Below are 20,554 nucleotides of genomic sequence, written 5' to 3'. Positions count from 1 at the left end.
AAGTATTATTAAAATAGTAATGCAAAGTATACTGAGTTACAAAAACCAATACCAAACACACTTTGGTAATTATTAAACCATGACTAAATTAAAATCTTATGCAATAACAATTCTTTTTTGGTGACATCTCAACTTTCTCAATGTAATAAGTATTTTATTTTTTTTTTGTTTAAAATTTTTTTTTCCAATTCTTTTAAATTTAAACATATACATAATTTTTTTTCCAATTCTTTTAAATTTAAACATATACATAATTTTTTTTCCAATTCTTTTAAATTTAAACATATACATAATTTTTAATGATTTTTTTTAATATTGTACTTGTTTTTTAAATCCTTTTAATGTTGATTTTGACTTTAGAAACTATGAATTTTCATTTTGCACTAAAAAAAATCAAATAAAAGTTAAAATGAAAAACTTCTTTGTTTTGTCAATTAAAACAATAAATATAATAATAAAAACATACTTAATTTTTCCTTGCTCATTTTGCAGATAGCACCAGGTTTCTGTAACTATTGTAAGCATTTCAACAATTGATTTAAGTATATGCACACACATAAATACACAGTTATGTTAAGGGTAGCCATTTTAAGAGAATTTTTGAAAACTTAATACATACCTAGCTAAAGTTGTCGCAAATGCAAAAACAGCTGTAAAAAATCAACATTTGATAAAAAAAAATTTAAAACCTTATTTTAATCGTGGAAAAAGAATGCAAGTAAAAAAGAGGATCGAGATGAGTTAAAGTTTAATGGATTATTATAAAAATATTTGTTTTTATTTCTTAGCTTTACGTATATAAGCGTGAAGTTTTTTGTACAAATCCTCGATTAAAGTTAATCTCTATGGCCAATGGAAAATTGTGTAACGTAAGGAGAGCAGAGAAATGCACTATGATAAAACTTTTTTTAGTAAAAAAATTTTATTTATAATATATTTCAAGATAAAATAAAAATTGAGTAAAAGAATACTAATTAATAAAAATAAAAATGGGTGACCTGGAATGTGGTACCTGGTGATGACCTGGAATGCGGTGCTAGGTGACCACGTGGAATGTGGTACCTGGTGATGACATGGAGTGTGATATTTGGTGATGACCTGGAGTATGTTACCTGGTGATGATCTGGAATGTGGTACAGGTCTTTAATGGTTTAAAGAAGCGAAAATGATGACAAATGAAAAAAAATCGAAAACAAAAAAAAAAAGATTTGAAAAAAGTTCAAAAATATGAGAAATTATGGTCTAGTGTGGCAGTTCAAATAGCATTCAGCATGTAGAGAATGTCTAAGAAATAAGTTTAGGTTAGGAAAACAATTTTGAACTACAAAACACAAGATTATGAAACTAAGATATCAGCTATTTGCATCCAAACTATGAGAATATTGCAAACATTATTTATATGCTAAAACAAGAAAAGTATATACAAAACAATAAATTGAAAATAATACTTTAAAACTTAAGTAATAACAGTTTAAATAAATTTTAATATTTTAAAATTATATATTTTTTAATAATTATTAAAAAACAAATATTTTAAAAAATTTTAATTATTAAATAATATTTTAATAATCAATTAGATATAAAGTAACTTATCAAGCATCTCCGCTCTCCTGAACCATACATAGCCATAATCTAAATATCTGAATGACATAAGTTTTTTATTATTACTTTGTAGAAAACACAGAACATTAATTTATTCTAGATTGAAAAGTCTATTAAAAATCTTTAATAGTTAATATTCAAAAACTGGGGAAAATACAATTGATACTTACTGAAGTACTACTAAAGATATTTAAGAATGTGACCTAATCTGGAACCAGACTCTTAGATGAAAATTATTATTATTATTTTTTTTTTGTAGTTATTAACAAATTGTAGCCCTTAGAATTAGGCTCAAAATTCCAAAATGCTAGTCTGCAATATTTTTTTCCTCATTCAGTGATAATAGAATTCCTCAACACATACAGTTGTAAATGGTCTCTAGAAACTGTCCATGTAGAAACTTATTAACATGCTAATGACTAGGATATCTTAAAATAATTCCCTTTTGCCAGATTAGGTCACAGTAATACTGTATTTATACAATTACAATTATTTATGTATTTTTACCACACATTTTTAACAACTATAATAACTCAAACAAATATCTCTCATCTTTTATACTTTAACTTTAAAAATCTAATACAAACTTAATTAACTAAAATACTTAATAAACTAACAAGATAATTGTATGTGTGTGTGTGTGTGTGTGTGTGTGTGTGTGTGTGTATATATATATATATATATATATATATATATATATAATAAAATTATACAAAATAATACAAATTATTCTCAAAAACTAAAAAGAGTATTTCGAACAGCATTGGGAAATGCAGCTTTAAATAAAAAAGAACCAACAAAAAAATGAGACAAAAAATTTAATTTTATTGAATATTTATTGAAACAAGAAAATTTATGTATTTTAAAAATTTAATTTTTATGATTAATGTAACTCTTTAATAATTCCCAAAACTTCAGTTGATTTATATTTTTAAACCTTACCAAATAGTTGGTTCCACTGATAAAAAATATATTCTAATCATAACTGCTATAAAAACGTTGCGCTACTTTAACTTCTTTCATGGTTAATACGTCTTCTAAATTGGGTAACTGTAAAATTTTCTAATAAACTAGTGTTTTGAAGAACATCTACTATTCGAGTTTGAGAAAGAGGTCCTCCCAAAATTAGATCTTTCCCATGGATTTTTAAATCATTTAGTTGCTCTGCTGACCAGCTTTTCCTATCATAACTCAAATGCCTTTTTGTCTAAATTAAATTCTATATATATATATATATATATATATATATATATATATATATATATATATATATATATATATATATATATATATATATATTATATATATATATACATATATATATATATATATATATATATATATGTATATATATATGTATATATATATATATATATATATATATATATATATATATATATATATATATATATATATATATATATATATATATATATATATATATATATATATATATATATATGAGAAACCTCAAAAATTAACTTTGCTTATATGCTTACCTTTGCTTATATGCTTAACTTTGTTGTTAAATTTTGTCTAATAATACGCATGCGCAGTTAGGCGTTTTACAGTTTTCAAAAAGCGTTTTTTAAAGGTTTTTCCAAGGTCCCGCAAAAGTAATTAAAAAAAAGTCTTATTAAAACGTTTATCAAACGTTTTTAAAACGTTTTACCAATATATTCGACGTTCAACCGACCATTAAACGTTTACTTAACGTTTGCAAAACGTTCCTGTGCCCACTGGGAACGCACAATAAAACAATGGATAAATCCTAGTGTAATGGTATAACACTTGGCGTAGATAATTTTAGGAACAATTGCAGGTTCAAAAAGTTGCTTTTATATCTAGTTTTTACTATATCGGTTTGAAACATTTTGGCTTGAAATAGTAAAATTATCAAAAAGATTTGCCTCCCCTTGGCGAATAGGGAGGGGGGGGGGGGAAGGGGAGACTTATTAAAATGATGGTTGAGAAGGGGGTTAGTATGTTAAACAACTTGATTTTTCAAAACGAATTCTCCGCAAATGTTCTCTACTGAAAAAAAAACCAAAAGTATCAAAATCATTTTGATTTAAAAATTGGAAAGATTTTCAAAGTTTAATAAAAGTTTTATGTAGCATTTTTTTCGGAAAACTAACCTCCCCCTCCGCCTAGCCTCAAAAACCATTGCAATAAAAAACAAGTAATGAAATCATCAAAATTTACTAAAAAATCTTTCAATGTTTTTCACAGGTGTTCTTTAGCAAATTCTTGATCTGAACGCCAATGAATCTCTGTTCCATAAGCTAAATACCGTTAGTAAACTTTGGTTCTCGATATTTTAATCGTCGAACAGGAGATTGCTATCTTACGTAATTATTGAATAAAATAAATATAAAATAAATATTACAACAGAAGGCTGATAAACAAAATGCAATACTTAAAGAACTCTATGATCAATCTTAAGAATCACTACAGAGTAAATGTTTAGAAATGAAAGCCATGGAGCAGGTTTTTCATGATTAGGTACCAAAGTTTTTTTTTGTTGTTTTTTTTTTTTATGGTGCTGAGGAGTTTACTTTTATTTTATCTCTGAAAAAAAAACAAACTCTTTAATTAGTCACATGTTGCTTTCTATGAGTTTTTAAAATAACAATTTCTAATACTTGTATTTTCCATTTCTTTTAGTATGAGATTTTGACAGAGAGTTGCAATAGTTTGGTTGAGCAAATTCAAGGTATGCTTGAAATTATAAAGGTGTTGGAAAATACAAAGACTCGTCTTGAGTTTAATATTTCTGTGATGGTGGAAGATAATGAGCAGTTGATTAGTGACAAGTCAGAATTGGCTTGTAAAGTTGAAGAAAAGGAAGCACAAATAAAAGAAATAAGCCATAAGTATGATGTTGGAAGTCGAATTATTTTCTAATTTCTCTGGAGTTTCTCTCAGTCAGGTTTGTATCTTACATTCGATTAAAAATGCTTTTTTTTTTTGATTTTTTTATAAATCATTTTTTAATTCTTTTTCATGTCGGAGAAAGTTGCCTTATATCGTACCATTTTTTTTAAATAAACTATTTTAACTTATTTTATGCTAATACTAATTAGAAGATGGAAAGCGTTGCACTAAAGAAAAAGATGATGTAAGAAAGGATTAAGAAAATCCTGGGTTTAAGACATGTACCAGAAAAAATCTGCGCGTGTGCGGATGTGGTGTTTACGGAAACCGTACATCATTTAAAATAGCTAACTGTTTTAAAATGTGATTGTATTAATGTTGTTCAAAATTTAAACAACTCTGTTTTTAAAACAATTTGCTTTAATTGAAATGTCATCAAATCAAGACAAGACAACAAACAAAAAAAAGCGTTGTGAAACGATTTAAGGACACTGGTACAATCATAAGAAAATCAGGAAGTGGAGGAAAAAAATGTTTTGTTAGACGAGATCTTGGTAAAAAGGTAAAAGATGCCTTAGACATAAAACCGGAGATTTCTGTTCGAACATTAGCGAATAAATTTAAGACAAGTGCTTCCACTATACAAAGAGTAAAGAGAAATTGTGGTGATAAATCTTATAAAAAGAAAAAAGTTCCTCGTCGTGAAGAAAAGCAAGATAATGTCGCAATTCGATGTTCAAAGCTGCTCTGTAAAAAATTATGTGCTAAAAAATCTTGTTTGATTATTGACGATGAAACTTCTTGTGCTTCATTTTTCCGATCTCTTCCAGGACACCAATATTGTTCAGCAATTAATCGCAAGAAACTGAATTCCAAATATAAATGCATTGGAATGCAAAAATTCGCTAAAAAATTCTTAGTTTAGCCAGCAATTTGTGAATGTGGTGAAAGAAGTTCTTGTTTTGTGACTACGGGAACAATTAATACCAAAATATACATAAAAGAATGCTTCAAGAAACCTCTTTTGCCGTTTTTAAGAACACACACGTGTAACCCGTTATTTTGGCCCGATTTAGCATCATGTCACTACTCTGGGACAACTTTAAACTGGCTTAGAGAACATAAAGTAGATTTCGTTGAAAAAAACTGCAATCCACCAAATTTTCCCGAACTACGTCCTATCGAAAGATATTGGGCTCTTGTCAAAAGAAAACAAAGGTTCAATGTAAAAAAAGCCAAAAACATTAAAGACTTCAAAAATAAATGGATGAGAGCAACCAAGAAAGTCCAGCCGAAGACTGTGCAAAAGCTGATGTCGAGTGTAAAACGCAAAGTGCGTGCGTTCTCACGTACAAAACTTCACAAACTTTCTTAAGTGAAATTTAAAAATATTAATATATGTACTTTCAAAATATACATAACATTCAATATCGAAACATAATAGTTAGATAAATATCCTTTATAATGTCCGCGCAGATTTTTTCTGGTACATGTCTTAGCTGTTATACTATTCGGAATATATAAAAGTTCGATGAAAAGATATCACTATCTCTATTATTATGTAAGCACCCCAACGTGGATAAGCAGTACTGCAGAGAAACACTTCGTAAATATGTTCTCCAAAAATAATTGTTCTCTTGTATCAAGTTGTCAGAAACCATTCTGTTCCTATAGGACTACTGCCTGAGGAAGCATAGGAGCTCCATTGTTTAAAAAGCTCGAAACTTCTTTAGAGGGAAGAATTTAAAAAACGATTTTCTGGAATCAAAGATGCAACAGTAAAACAGTATAACTCTTTTTTTTTTCCAATTTTTGTTTTTTTTTGCGCGTGCTTATATAAAACTTCGGTTTTTTAAAATCAAGGTTCTACCAACTGACTCCAAAAAACAACCTGTCAGCACTCATTTAGTTACAGAATCACTTGATGTCGTTAAGTTGGAAGAAGAAGTCATCAAACAAGTTAGTTGTCTTTTCTTAAGACCTAATTTTGTTTTGATAAATTTTCCTGTCGTAATCTTATTCTGTTTTTGGATTAGGGAAATACAGTGAGAAAAGTCAAGGCCGAAAAAGCAAGTAATGACATAATAGATGCTGAAATTAAAAAGCTTTTAGAACTTAAAAAGCGCCTTGAAGATTCTCAAGGGCGAATCGAATTCTCAGGGGCGAATCAGTTATCATTAACAAGATTTAAAGTATTTTGCAATAAAAAAAATTGTTAAAAAAAGTAAAAAACTAAACACCGTTTTAAAAGCGAGTATTAAAACCCGGTTTTGTTTTCTCGGTTTCCTGTTTATAACTTCGTTATTTTAAGAAATCCACTTAAACTAGCAATATGCACAATGAACGGTTGATAGGCATTTCAAGTGGCCCTATTAATAAAATGAAAAATCCAACAGTGCCATTGCATTCGTTGTATGAAAAATACTTATTGCAACATATATTTTGGTCGTAGAACAGGAGATCGATGCAATCTAAAATTTTACGTAAAAAAAAAACACTTAGTTTTCCTCAGTTTGTTTTGTTTTATAATTCTTTTTATAATTCTTTTTATAAAATTTGTAATTCTTTATTAATTAAATGTTTTGAAACAAGTTTTTTTATATCTAAAAATTTTTAAAAACGTAATCAGAAAAATAAGAAAATTAAGTTTCATAATAAAAAAAAAGCAAATTTTAAAAGTCTCCCAAGTGAAATCTTTTTCAAGTTTTGATTCTTCTTATCATTTAGAAAGGGGATTGATCAGAGTACAAACGTACAGTTATAAATACTGAATTATTTACCTTTTCCTGATCAAATGACAAATCAAACCAACCATATCTCTGTTCCGTAGGTGACAACTTTTCTTGACCATCAAAGTTTAATAATCCATGAAATGGACGGCTTTATTTATTCCGTTATTCTGTAAATTCGGTATATTCTGTTTTTTTGTAAGCCCCATTTTACTGTTGCTGTTAAAGTTGTATATAATTTTGAAATATCTTATAAATTATATATTGATTTCACTATGGTAGATGTCGCTGCTTTTTCTTCAAGTTAAAAATATAAATACTGGAATATTAACCCTTTCCTGATCAAATGACAAACCAAACCAATTATACCTCTGTTCCCTAGGTGATTATTATAATTGACCAACAAAAATTAACGATCTACGAAATAAAGAGCTTTTATAATTCTGTAATTCTGTAATTCTGTAACTTTATATATTCTGTATTTTTGTAAACCCCATTTTACTATTGTGGTTAAAGTTGTATATGATTTTAAAGTATATTATAAATTGATTTTACTATGGTATTTGTCGTTGCTTTTCCTTCTTGTTAAAAATATAAACAAGCTCCTTTCTGATTGGCGGAGTAAGAAAAGTGTATATAAGAAAATCAAACCCAAATCCTATGTAATAAATTAAAAATAAAAGTATATTGTTCAGTTTATCTCCTTGCTCATTGATGAGAAGCCAACTGTATATTAAATCTGGGATTACAAAGAAGACAGCGAAGTTGGTAACAACAAGGCAAGGCACGAGAAAACTTCTAAGCACGAGCTTTGAGTTCTTATGTTTAGAGGCTGTACCCATTTGGTTTTCTGGAAGACCAACGGTATGCTGCATAGGCAGTGTTCTCCTTCTTACCTGATGATGACGATACAGATGATACCCAATGTATCCATTCGCGATAGTTAAAAGAATCAGTAAAAGTGATTCAATTGTTGGAAAGATGTATATGCAAAATATTTTGTCCATGGACTTATAAGAATTTGGATAACATACAACAACTAAAAATACTGTAGCGTAAATTACAATAACTAACCCCACAGCGATTTTCAGCCTTCTATACGTCCATACTTGATTGTACCTCAGATTTAAGTATATTTCGCAAAAACGATTTGCCACGAAAATAAATATTGCAAATTCAAATAAACTAGAGGGTACAATTGTAACATAAATATCTAGTGCAGTAAAATCACTTTCTGTGAATATTCCGGGAATAATTCTCAAGTTCTCCAAAACGATAATTTGAGCTTGCGTGAAATTAATTCCCATAAGAATTAGACGCTGTATATTGCTTAGCTGTCGCTACACTTTTATAGTCAGGTAAATGGCAAGAATTTTTGAAACCAGAATTACAAATCCAAAAGTTAAAAAGCAAACATTAAGAATCATTTCTGATGTTGCAACTGAAGCAAATTTTTAAAAGATTAGTTTATGAAACTAAAAATTTAAGAAGAAAAAAAATTGAGTTATCATTTGAAAGACTTTTTTTAATCAAATTGATTCTTGTTGCATCTTTGTGACGCACAAAAATTTTAATAATGCAATAGAAACAATTTAGAAAACCGTAATAAAAATCTGTAAAATCTGCAAGTCTGTAAAATGTGTCTTTAATAACTGTATTTTAAATGGTTACTGTAATAGAAAATCGTATCCGCCTAGAATATCGTATTCCCCATTAGAAAATTGAAAATGCAGGCCGATTTAGAATTATAGTGTTTAGAAGTGCACTTAAGCCGTCCGAAATAAAAAACAAATGAGTTTTTTGGAAGGTTTTATATAAATGGAAGATTTATATTAGTGGAAAAAATTAATTTTTGAATTAGAAAGAGTTAAATAATGTTAAAATAGTAAAGAACATGTCATATGTCATATCATATGAGTTAATTGACCACATGACATATGGTCAATGATGTTCAAATAAAACTTCCCTTGAGGGGATACGATATTCTATATAAGCTACAAATTCGGCGCTACTGCTGTTTCTCCCCCCCCCCCCCCCCCCTTCTTTTTTTTATTTATTTTTGATTATGATATAGAATTTTATGCTGATTCAGAAAAATATAAAAACATGGATCTGAAAATCAACGGAAAGTGCTCTAATTCGAAGTCAAAGTTGTGAAAAATCCCACTAAAAACCCTAATATTCGCCATTTTGAAAATACTAAGTAAATGATCTTTTAGCTGACAAAACATTAATAGCATGCAAATAGCATGCAATAGCAAGCAAAACATTAATAGCATGGTTTTTACGTTAAAAAAATTCGTTAAAGTATGTTGTTTATCTTGCGCAATTTTTTGTGGCAATGAAAATAGCCGTTTTTTGATTTATTAGAGAATAAACTATATTGCAAGTAATGTACTTTTGTAATAAATTTTAAAAAAGAATTCAAAAGTTTTTTTTCCTAAAAGAAGAACTTTGGAAGCTTAGTTCATAGTTGTTTTATCACATGTAAAATTTAGAAAATGTCAAACTTTAAACCGTTTTTTTTAATAAAAAAAATCAGCGTACAATACAATAATAATTATTTATCAATTTTTCTACATTCTCACATTCTACGTTAAACTTTTATTTGAAGTCTTCCATTAATTTCATTTCGTTTATTACACTTTCGTTTATAACACTTTAAAATAATAATCCATAGGCTAATGGAAACCAGGTCTTTTTATTGCGCAATGTAACGGTAATTAATCTTCGTTAAATATGAAAGCGTTTTGAAAAAAAAAGGCAAATATTAGGGTTTTTAGTGAGATTTTTTTCAACTTTGACTTCGAAATAGAGCACTTTTCGTTGATTTTCAGGTCCATGTTTTTATATTTTTCTGAATCAGCATAAATTCTCTATCATAATCAAAAATAAAAAAAAATAAAAAAAAAAGGGGGGGGGGGGGAGAAACTGCAGTAGCGTCACAAATTCTGCACTGGTCATATAAAAATATTGAAATTAAAGTATTGTTTCAGTCAATTTGTAACAAAATTATTTTATAAATTTAATATACAAGATTATACTACCACGTATACTGCAAGTAATATTATAAGTATCAATATGAAGCAAATATATATATAGATAAAGATAAAACAGATCTATTAAATAGTTTTTTAGGGTTTTTTTTTATACTACTTTTATAGTAATTCTTTATAGTTTTAATTTATACAATAACATTTATACAGTACATATTAACACTTTAATTCTCAAACTTAGTTTGAAAATGCTCCTCCATATCTATCTCTCTCTCTCTCTCTCTCTCTCTCTCTGTCACACACACACACACTCTCTCTCTACATATATATATATATATATATATATATATATATATATATATATATATATATATATATATATATATGGCGCTTCTCCACTTTCTCCTCCCCCCCCCCCCCCCTAATTTTATGATTGATTCTGATAGAGAATTTTATGCTGATTAAGAATCGTATAAAAACATGGGTCTCAAAATCAACGGAAAGTGCTCTAATTTGAAGTTGAAAGTACAAAAATATACCACAAATCGCTAATTTTCGCCATCTTGAATTCACTAACTTTACGGTTGATATTGTTTTTAACCGCAAAACATTGCCAGCCTGGTTTTTACTATAAGAAATTGTTTCTGGTTTAAAATAGACGCGTAAGTTCTTTCCAGAGCTATCAGGCAGACGATCGAGTTATAAAGTTATAAAACGTGTCGCTCTTGCGAAAATGCGAATTAGCGGGGGGGGGGGGGGGGGGGGGGGGGAGAAAGTGGAGTAGCGCCTATATATATATATATATATATATATATATATATATATATATATATATATATATATATATATATATATATATATATATATATATATATATATATATATATATATATATATATGTGTGTGTGTGTGTGTAAGAAACCTCAAAAATTAACTTTGCTTATATGCTAACATATATCTTTGTTGTTAAATTTTGTCTAATGTTACGCATGCGCAGTTAGACGTTTACAGTTTTCAAAAAGCGTTTTTTAAACGTTTTACCAATATATTCGACGTTCAACCGACCATTAAACGTTTACTAAACGTTCGCAAAACGTTCCTGTGCCCACTGGGACCGCTAGCATAAGAGAACGCGCTCTTTCAATGCCTAGTAACTAATGACGAAACGACGTTAAACATTAAACATTAAACGTTTCTGTAGGAATTATATTATAGATAATGATCATAATAATAATATTAACAATATTAACAATAATAATAATAATAATAATAATAATAATAATAATAATAATAATAATAATAATAATAATAATAATAATAATAATAATAATAATAATAATAATAATAATAATAATAATAATAATAATAATAATAATAATAATAATAATAATAATAATAATAATAATAATAATAATAATAATAATAATAACAATAATAATAATAATGATAATAATAATAATAATAATAAAAAATCAAAAATGTTAAAATAAAATCTCAACACTTAAATCAAAACTCCGTTTGTCTTCGATTCAAAAACTTTCTTTTTAACGTCAGCGTTTTTTAAATTGCACAGGGTTTTAAGTTTAATGTTTAACAATTTAAAATGCAGTTATTAAAAACACATTTTACAGACTTGCAGATTTTACAGTATTTTATTACGGCTTTCTAAATTGTTTCTATTGTATTATTAAAGTATCTGTGAATAACAAAGATGCAACAAGAATCAAATTAGTTAAAAAAAGCCTTTTAAATGATAACTCAATTTTTTTTCTTCTATTTTCAGTTTCATAAAAAAATCTTTTAGAAATTTGCTTCAGTTAAAACAACAGAAATGATTCTTAATGTTTGTTTTTTAACTTTTGGATTTGTGATTCTGGTTTCAAAACTTCTTTCCATTTACTTGACTATAAAAGTGAAGCGACAGCTAAGCAATATACAGCGTCTAATTCTTATGGGAATTAATTTCACGCAAGCTCAAATTATCGTTTTGGAGAACTTGAGAATTATTCCCGGAATATTCACAGTTGAAGAAAGTGAAGTTACTGCACTAGATATTTATGTTACAATTGTACCCTTTAGTTTACTTGAATTAGCAATGTTTATTTTCGTGGCAAATCGTTTTTGCGAAATATACTTAAATCTGAGGTACAATCAAGTATGGACGTATAGAAGGCTGAAAATCGCTGTGGGGTTAGTTATTGTAGTTTACGCTACAGTATTTTTAGCTGTTGTATGTTATCCAAATTCTTATAAGTCCATGGACAAAATATTTTGCATATACATCTTCCCACCAATCGAATCACTTTTACTGATTTTTTTAACTATCGCGAATGGATACATTGGGTATCATCTGTATCGTCATCATCAAGTCAGAAGGAGAACGCTGCCTATGCAGCACAACGTCGGACTTCCTGAAAATCAAATAGGTACAGACTCTAAGCATAAGAACTCAAAGCTTGTGTTTAGAAGTTTTCTCGTGCCTTGCCTTGTTGTTACCAACTTCGCTGTCTTCATTCTAATCCCAGATTTAATATACAGTTGGCTTCTCATCAATGAGCAAGAAGACAAACTGAACAATATACTTTTATTTTTAATTTATTACATAGGATTTGGGTTTGATTTTTTTATATACACTTTTCTTACTCCACCAATCAGAAAGGAGCTAGTTTATATTTTTAACAAGAAGAAAAAGCAACGACAAATACCATAGTAAAATCAAATTATAATATACTTTAAAATCATATACAACTTTAACCACAATAGTAAAATGGGGTTTACAAAAAAAAAGTAACAGAATTACAGAATTTACAGAATTACAGAATTATAAAAGCTCTTTATTTCGTAGATCGTTAATTTTTGTTGGTCAATGATAATAATCACCTAGGGAACAGAGGTATAATTGGTTTGGTTTATCATTTGATCAGGAAAGGGTTAATATTCCAGTATTTATATTTTTAACTTGAAGAAAAAGCAGCGACATCTACCATAGTAAAATCAATTTATAATTTATAAAATATTTCAAAATCATATACAACTTTAACAGCAACAGTAAAATGGGGCTTACAAAAAAACAGAATATACCGAATTTACAGAATAACGGAATAAATAAAGCCGTCCATTTCATGGATTATTAAACTTTGTTGGTCAAGAAAAGTTGTCACCTACGGAACAGAGATATGGTTGGTTTGATTTGTCATTTGATCAGGAAAAGGTAAATAATCCAGTATTTATAACTGTACGTTTGTACTCTGATCAATCCCCTTTCTAAATGATAAGAAGAATCAAAACTTGAAAAAGATTTCACTTGGGAGACTTTTAAAATTTGCTTTTTTTTTATTATGAAACTTAATTTTCTTATTTTTCTGATTACGTTTTTAAAAATTTTTAGATATAGAAAAACTTGTTTCAAAACATTTAAGTAATAAAGAATTACAAATTTTATAAAAAGAATTATAAAAAGAATTATAAAAAGAATTATAAAAAGAATTATAAAAATAATTATAAAAAGAATTATAAAAATAATTATAAAACAAATTAAACTGAGGAAAGTAAAATTTTTTTTGCAAAAAATTACAGATCGCAATCTCCTGTTCGCCGATTAAAATATCGAGAACCAAAGTTTACTAACGGTATTTAGTTTATGGAACAGAGATTCATTGGCGTCCAGATCAAGAATTTGCTGAAGTGCACCTGTGAAAAACATTGAAAGATTTTTTAGTAAATTTTGATGATTTCATTACTTGTTTTTTATTGCAATGGTTTCTGAGGGCGGACGGAGGGGAAGGTTATTTTTCCAAAAAATATGTTATATAAAACTTTTTTTAGATTTTGAAAATCTTTCCAATTTTTAAATCAAAATGATTTTGATGCTTTTAGTTTTTTTTTCAGTAGAGAACATTTGCGGAGATTTCGTTTTGAAAAATCAAGTTGTTTAACATACTTACCCCCTTCTTCACAATCATTTTGATAAATCTCCCCTCCCTCCCTATTCGCCTAGGGGAGGCAAATCTTTTTGATTAGCGAGATAGAAAAAATATATTTTGTGACGTCTGATTTATTTTATGTTGTCAAACTAGTCTTAACCTTTATTGATGGGTAAAACTAAAATCTCTTCTATCAGTTTGAAACATTTCTTTTATCGGTTTGAAACATTTTGGCTTGAAATAGTAAAAATTAGAATAAAAGCTACTTTTTGAATCAGCAATTGATACTAAATTTATCTACACCAAGTGTTACACCATTATACTGGGATTTATCCATTGTTTCATCCACTGTGCGTTGATAGTAAATTTTCTGTTTATTGTTCATTTTTACAATTGCTGATAACAACACAAAAAGCAAGAAAATAAAAAGATTTCAATATTTTTTTGCAATTGAAAACAGAGATTTACGGTCGTGGTATTGCAGTTATTTACATTCGTGAATTGCTGTCTTGCTTGTCTGTGGACCTAGAAAGTTCTACAAAATTTACAAAGGGTGTGGTTAACAGTTCCATGTAAATATGCAAGAGCTTACAAACCGTTACATGCTGCACGCATGTCATTTCAAACAATAGATCCAGGAATTATTCGTTAATGTATGATTGGAATCCATTTTACAGCATCTAAATTTTGGACAGAAATAAAAATATTGCAAATACGCTACGCGATTACTATACCCTAAACTTTGTTCTTCTTCGATAGAGAACAGAGTCATCATTTTCAACAATACACCCTGGGCCGCCTATTTGATCAAAGCTATTGAGGAAATATGAGACGCAAATATCTTTTCAAAACTGGTTCCAATCAAAAATAGTATCATCGCTTCTGATGTTTAGCTCTTGCCTTAAATCGCTTATTGATAATCCCGAACTTCCGCTCCAAACGTAGGAGCCACAAATGTAGGTGGGGTTTTATCAAAGTAGTTGTCTTTTCTTATGCTTAAGATTCTTTGACAGCGATTAATTGGATTAATTGGCTCTCCAAATGACTTGATTAGTAGTCCATTATTTGCTGCGTGCAGGGCACATTACATACGTTATAATACTTTCAGCAATTTAATCATAAGTTTTGCACTAGGGCATTGTATAATCTATATCTTACTTAACCTATATCTGTCAAGTTTAGGGAGTTAAAATTGTTTATTATTGGTCTTCGGAGAGCCAAGATGTGTAGAGAAATGAAGAACAGAAATTATTTTGGAACATCCTTTTTATGACAGAAAAAATAAAAATAAGTTTTTATGGGGGGGCGGGGGTTACTTGAAGCATTAAATTTAAGTCAGTAAAGGGAGGGTGGAGGGGGCAAGTAAAAGGGAAAGGTGAAAAAGGGGAAGTGGGGAATATCGGAAGAGGTATAGAGAGGAGGGAAGCCGATTAGCACTAGTCTAATGAAATGTTAAAGAGTTTTCATTGTCAGGTCTTTGTTCAATTTCATTTGTACTCAAGTCCTCAGATACAGATTCAGGTCTACTGAAAAAGTCTCCTGTGGATATTATTGCATTATTTGCTGCCTTATACTTTCTTCTTTTTCCTTTGTGTCTTTATCTCTTTTGATAATCTTCATGATTTGCTTTTTTATCTTCAACCCAATTTGGTATCCACACAACTTATGGTGTGAAAATAAACTTATTAAAAAACTCTCGTTTTATTTCAGGTTTTTGTTCGCCTCATTGTTTGATCTGAAAAATTTAATTTCTTTCATTTTATTTGCTAAAACTTTCTTTTTTTAGCAGGTTTTTTACAATTTTTGGTTAGTGGTTGGTCAGGGGAGCACGACTATCTTCAATACAACAAATGACTCACTGAATATACAACTTTTAGGCGATTTTCATCCGACGTGAGTAGGGTGATTGAAACCTAAGGTATACAATTCTTCGCACACTTACAATCATCTGTACCTGCAACTCTTTCGATAAGAGTACAGGTTTTCTGTGCTAATCTCAAATATTTTATAAAATGCAATATAACAGATTTTATAGTTACATTTTCGATAAATGTTTATATTAACTGCCATGTCAAAATAGGTAACTATAAATAGGTAAATTGATTTTCATTTTTTATGTAGTGTTTTTTATTTATTTATTTTTTTTTTTGTGTGTTACGGTATCATTTTTTTTGTTATGGTATCATAATTCCTTTTTTTTTTTTCTTTAAGATTTACGATTGACGCAATTATTTTTTCTTCGAAAGATTAAAAAAATAAAAATTTAATTTTGAATAAAACAAGCTTCAGATATTTAAAATGAATGCTATATAAGTAATTCCTTTTTTTTTGTTTTGAGCAAAGTCATCAAATTGAAGCCACTAACAGGGGCGTTGCGTGAGAAAATTCAAGGGGGGGGGGGGAAGAGACCTTGTTTTTCCCAACTGCTTAACATAGTTTTCACAACTGTTTTTTATAATTCAAGAATTAAAGAAATCAATTTCTGTCCTATTTAAAAAATTTACTGATTGTTATATTACACTGCACTCACTCTCATGAATTGCCAATTATCAGTATTTATTAACTTCTATTAACAAAACATAGCTTCCTTTACATATATACAAAATATTCCATTCAAAAGAACATCTAACGGTTTTACCCATTCATAGTGAAATTTTATCAGTCCAAAAAAATGTTAAAATTTACAAATCCAATAAACTTTACAAACTATTCTGGCAGCATATATAGCAGTTTAAAATTTTACGGAAATGAATTAGTACAAAGGAATATGGAAAATATTAATTTATTACAAAACTTATACGATCAATATTTTATCATCAGTCTATCATTTTTTGTCTACTGTTTGATTTTTATATGACGTTTCTTCAATTGAACCCATCGTTTAACAAGATGTTCGGGGTTAACTCCTTTACAAAGTTCTTTTTTGCACTTCAGTAGCATATGACTATCCAATCTCTCGTCACTCATTGCTGTTCTCATATGTGATTTTACAATCTTGAGTTGACTGGAAGAAAGCTCATTTGATGCAACACCATAAACAACTGTGATTACAAAAATGCATAGTTTATGGGCTTATTTCAGTATATCCTTTAACTTAACAACATGGTACAAAATGTCTTGCAGCGTATTAGCTGGTGTTCTTGATGACTTAAAATCTTCATCATTTTCTAAACAGATATCTATCAAAATTTCCATCTAGCTTTTCAGCACATGAACGTCTGGAATATGATCCTTGTATCCAGGAGGAAAAAGTTTGTTTGCTTTTGTTAAGTTTTCAATACTCAAATTATCCTTATTTAAAGGAAAACTAAACATTTGGTGATAGGGGCAAATATTTCCTTTAATGCTGTCGAGTTTTCGGTTAAACCCATGGCTAGAGAGTCTATGACCTCTTTGAATTCTTTCCGGTAAAAATCTTTCATCTCCATTGCTATTAATCTATGTCGTTCGTAATTGTTTTCTGCATCAATGTGTAATTTCCTAGAAAATATCACTGCACTTTCAACAAAATTATTAATAGCATCTGTACTGATATTTTGTATGTTCTTGGCAGTACTTTCAATGACATTAATACTGTCAATGACATTGAAGTTTGGACTAATCTAAGATTTCTATTCATATTTTTATCTTCTCAATGATATTCTTCATGAAGAAAAGAGCAATAATGAAATCAAAAATTGTTACTTTTTTCAGAAGTCCCATTTACTTAGTTCTCGTGTTGGTATCAAAAATCTTATTATTTGAGTTGCTCTAAAGAAGATCAATAACCTTCTGTAAACACTGATTTAAAGCCTTAAGAGATTTTGCTCGTGCGGTCCATCTTGTTCTAGACAGGTTTACAAACTGTATTGCACTGTCAATGTCTTCAAGTTTTTCTTTTAAATGACTAAATCTTTTTGTTCTTGATGTAAAGAAAACATACAACTATTCGAGGACAACAATTCTCGTATTAAAGTATTAACATTGCAGGCATGTTCAAGAGCAGTGTTTGTTCTGTGGTCCCAGTTTTTCCAACTTTTCTCTTTTCTCTTTTCCAACTTTTCCCTTTTAAAATTCCCAACTTTTCTCTTTTCTAGATTCTGGGAGGGGGAGGCTCCCCCCCTACCCCCTCCAAGGTGACCCCCCTGGCACTAATTAAAATTTCTCTTCTACAAAGTGCCCAACTGCTTCGACACCGCGTACCTTTTAATATTATTATTTATCCTTATCCGAGTCTCGAGTCCAATTAAAATGGTAAGAACACTTACTTTTTATTATTCTACCAAAGAGTCAGCTAGTCCCCTCTCTTTAATAACCTGAACGTGACTTACTTCAAAAATATTAGTGCTTGACAAATTTAAGCACGTGCTCGTTTTGCATAGTAGTGGATCTAAATGGTAGTGTAGATCATGGGACTTTGCGCTACAGTCTCTTCGAAACATCATGGTGACAAAATCATGTTCCTGACGAGAAGGTCACCTTAACCACTACACTAATAATTGGAACAAAGCACAAATGTTTTTTCTTTTTCTCTTTCTTTCTAACTAGTCGCCTCTAATTGCTAGCATTAATGCCAGTTGAAACCGTTAAACAATTTTGAAATATATATTTGATGCATATATTTGCTGGGTATATATTAATATATATAGATTTTAAACGTTTAAGTGACCAGTACAGAAGCTCAAATACAGTCGATTTCACCGAAAGTATTTAGTAAATTAGAATTTACAAATAGAATTCTCGCCTAAATCAAATAAGCCTATTTGTTATTACTAAAATCTCTTAGGAAAATAAGTTAGCATAGCTTAGTGGAATGTGAAGAATGCATTCGTAAATCATATCAGGTTCGATTCGATGCGAGGGTAGCGCCGCAACTCGAATTTTTATTCTTTTTCCGGGAAATTGAGCTTTTGTCCTCTAGATCGGTTAATTCAGCGTTTACAATAAGCATACAAACTTAGATGTTTTATGTATCATTAGTTGAAACGAACATTGATACTCAGATAGAGCTAAGAGAATAAGGCTAGAAAATAATACGAGCAGATACTTAATAAAGTTAAAAATGTTAAATTTCTATATAAAATAACGAATATTAACATTTGGCTAGAACTAAGAGATTTAAGCGAGAAATACATTGAGAAAGGTCAATATAAAAACGAATATTGACACTAAGCTAGAACTAAGAGAATAAGGCTAGAAACACACAGAGATAAGTCAATATTAAAAATGAATATTGACACTAGGCTCCCAGCAGGCAAAAAGATATCTAGAATGCATCTAATATACATCTGAGAACTGGTCTAAAAGATGTCTGAAATCACGTCGTGAATGAACGCTAAATAGACGTCTATCTTATAAACGTCTTTTAGATGCATTTTATTCGATAAAAAAATAAAATAGACGTATATTGCACATCTTTTATGCATCTAAAATGATGCACCTTTATCAAATAAAATGCATCTAAAAGACATCTATAAGATAGACATCTATTTAGCGTTCATTCACGAGGTGAATTCAGACATCTTTTAGACCAGTTTTTAGATGCATATCAGATCCAATTTAGATATCTTTTTGCCGAATGAGTTAAGATTAAAAAGTCTTTAAAAAATTACACAAGTAAAGAAACAATTAGGTTCAAGTTGTTGAAATTTATTTACCAAGATTAGAAAACAAATATTTACAATAAAAAAACTATAATTCTGTATTGAGTCCGCCAACTCGCTGTTCCTCGGCATCGGTACGTAATATATAATATAATACCATGTAAATAAATGCAATAATGCTTTAAAAGACATGTAGAATGATTAAAAAATCTGTTTACATGAAATATATATAAATTTTCACTCGGTTTGTTGCCAAATTTCATAAAAACATTAAAGATATGAAATAAAACACTTCTTTCTGGTACAAAGTAACCTTATTAAGCTGTTTTTTCCTATTTATCAACCTCTTCATCTTCAATTATCTGAAGAAGATATAATATATAATAATTATAATAGTTAATTTGAAAATATAATTTTATTGAATTTACCAACAATGTATCACTAATTTAACTGTATTAAAGTCTTTTTTTTCTGATTAAGAGCAGGAGCATTTTGCAAAAAAATTTTTCTAGATCTTTTATTGATTCAACATTGTATTCACAGGAATCTGTCAAAAAATTCAAGCAGCCATTTCGAATGCTGCTTGCATTCGAGATGGCTGCTTGCAAACTCGACTTGTGCAACAAGTGCTGAAGTATTAGCGTCAATAGTTGTAGCGCGAGCTGATAGTTAAGCTGACAACAAATGAGACCGCAACTTAATTTGTAAATGGTTTATTGTCCTGTGGATACTTAATTTGTAAATGGTATATTTTCCAGTGGATCTTTACAGTTTTTTATCTTAATCTGGTGCTGAATAGTAATGCTCACCTCCACCACTGCAAATAGGTGCTGTGCTGGTAAAAC

General features: G+C 29.0%; 2 protein-coding genes and 1 long non-coding RNA gene across 4 annotated transcripts in view; 1 reads left to right on the top strand and 2 right to left on the bottom strand.

Moving 5' to 3' along the window:
- LOC145199530 (uncharacterized) overlaps positions 1-20,554 on the bottom strand; it is a 300,653-nt gene that overhangs the window by 84,412 nt on the left and 195,687 nt on the right. The gene's annotated exons all lie outside the window — the stretch shown is intronic.
- The window catches only part of LOC149877590 (uncharacterized), a 375,375-nt gene that overhangs the window by 197,250 nt on the left and 157,571 nt on the right, over positions 1-20,554 (bottom strand). The window lies entirely within an intron of this gene.
- On the top strand, positions 13,275-13,940 carry LOC149877603 (uncharacterized). The gene is made up of 2 exons (XR_016448036.1): positions 13,275-13,415; positions 13,781-13,940. It is a non-coding gene; the product is annotated as an uncharacterized LOC149877603 (long non-coding RNA).

The sequence above is a fragment of the Hydra viridissima genome, unplaced genomic scaffold, assembly GCF_058129835.1.
Source record: "Hydra viridissima isolate aposymbiotic clone 2 unplaced genomic scaffold, HvirCarnegie_v1 scaffold_16, whole genome shotgun sequence".
Classification (NCBI taxonomy): domain Eukaryota; kingdom Metazoa; phylum Cnidaria; class Hydrozoa; order Anthoathecata; family Hydridae; genus Hydra; species Hydra viridissima.
This window is presented reverse-complemented; position numbering and strand designations above follow the sequence as displayed.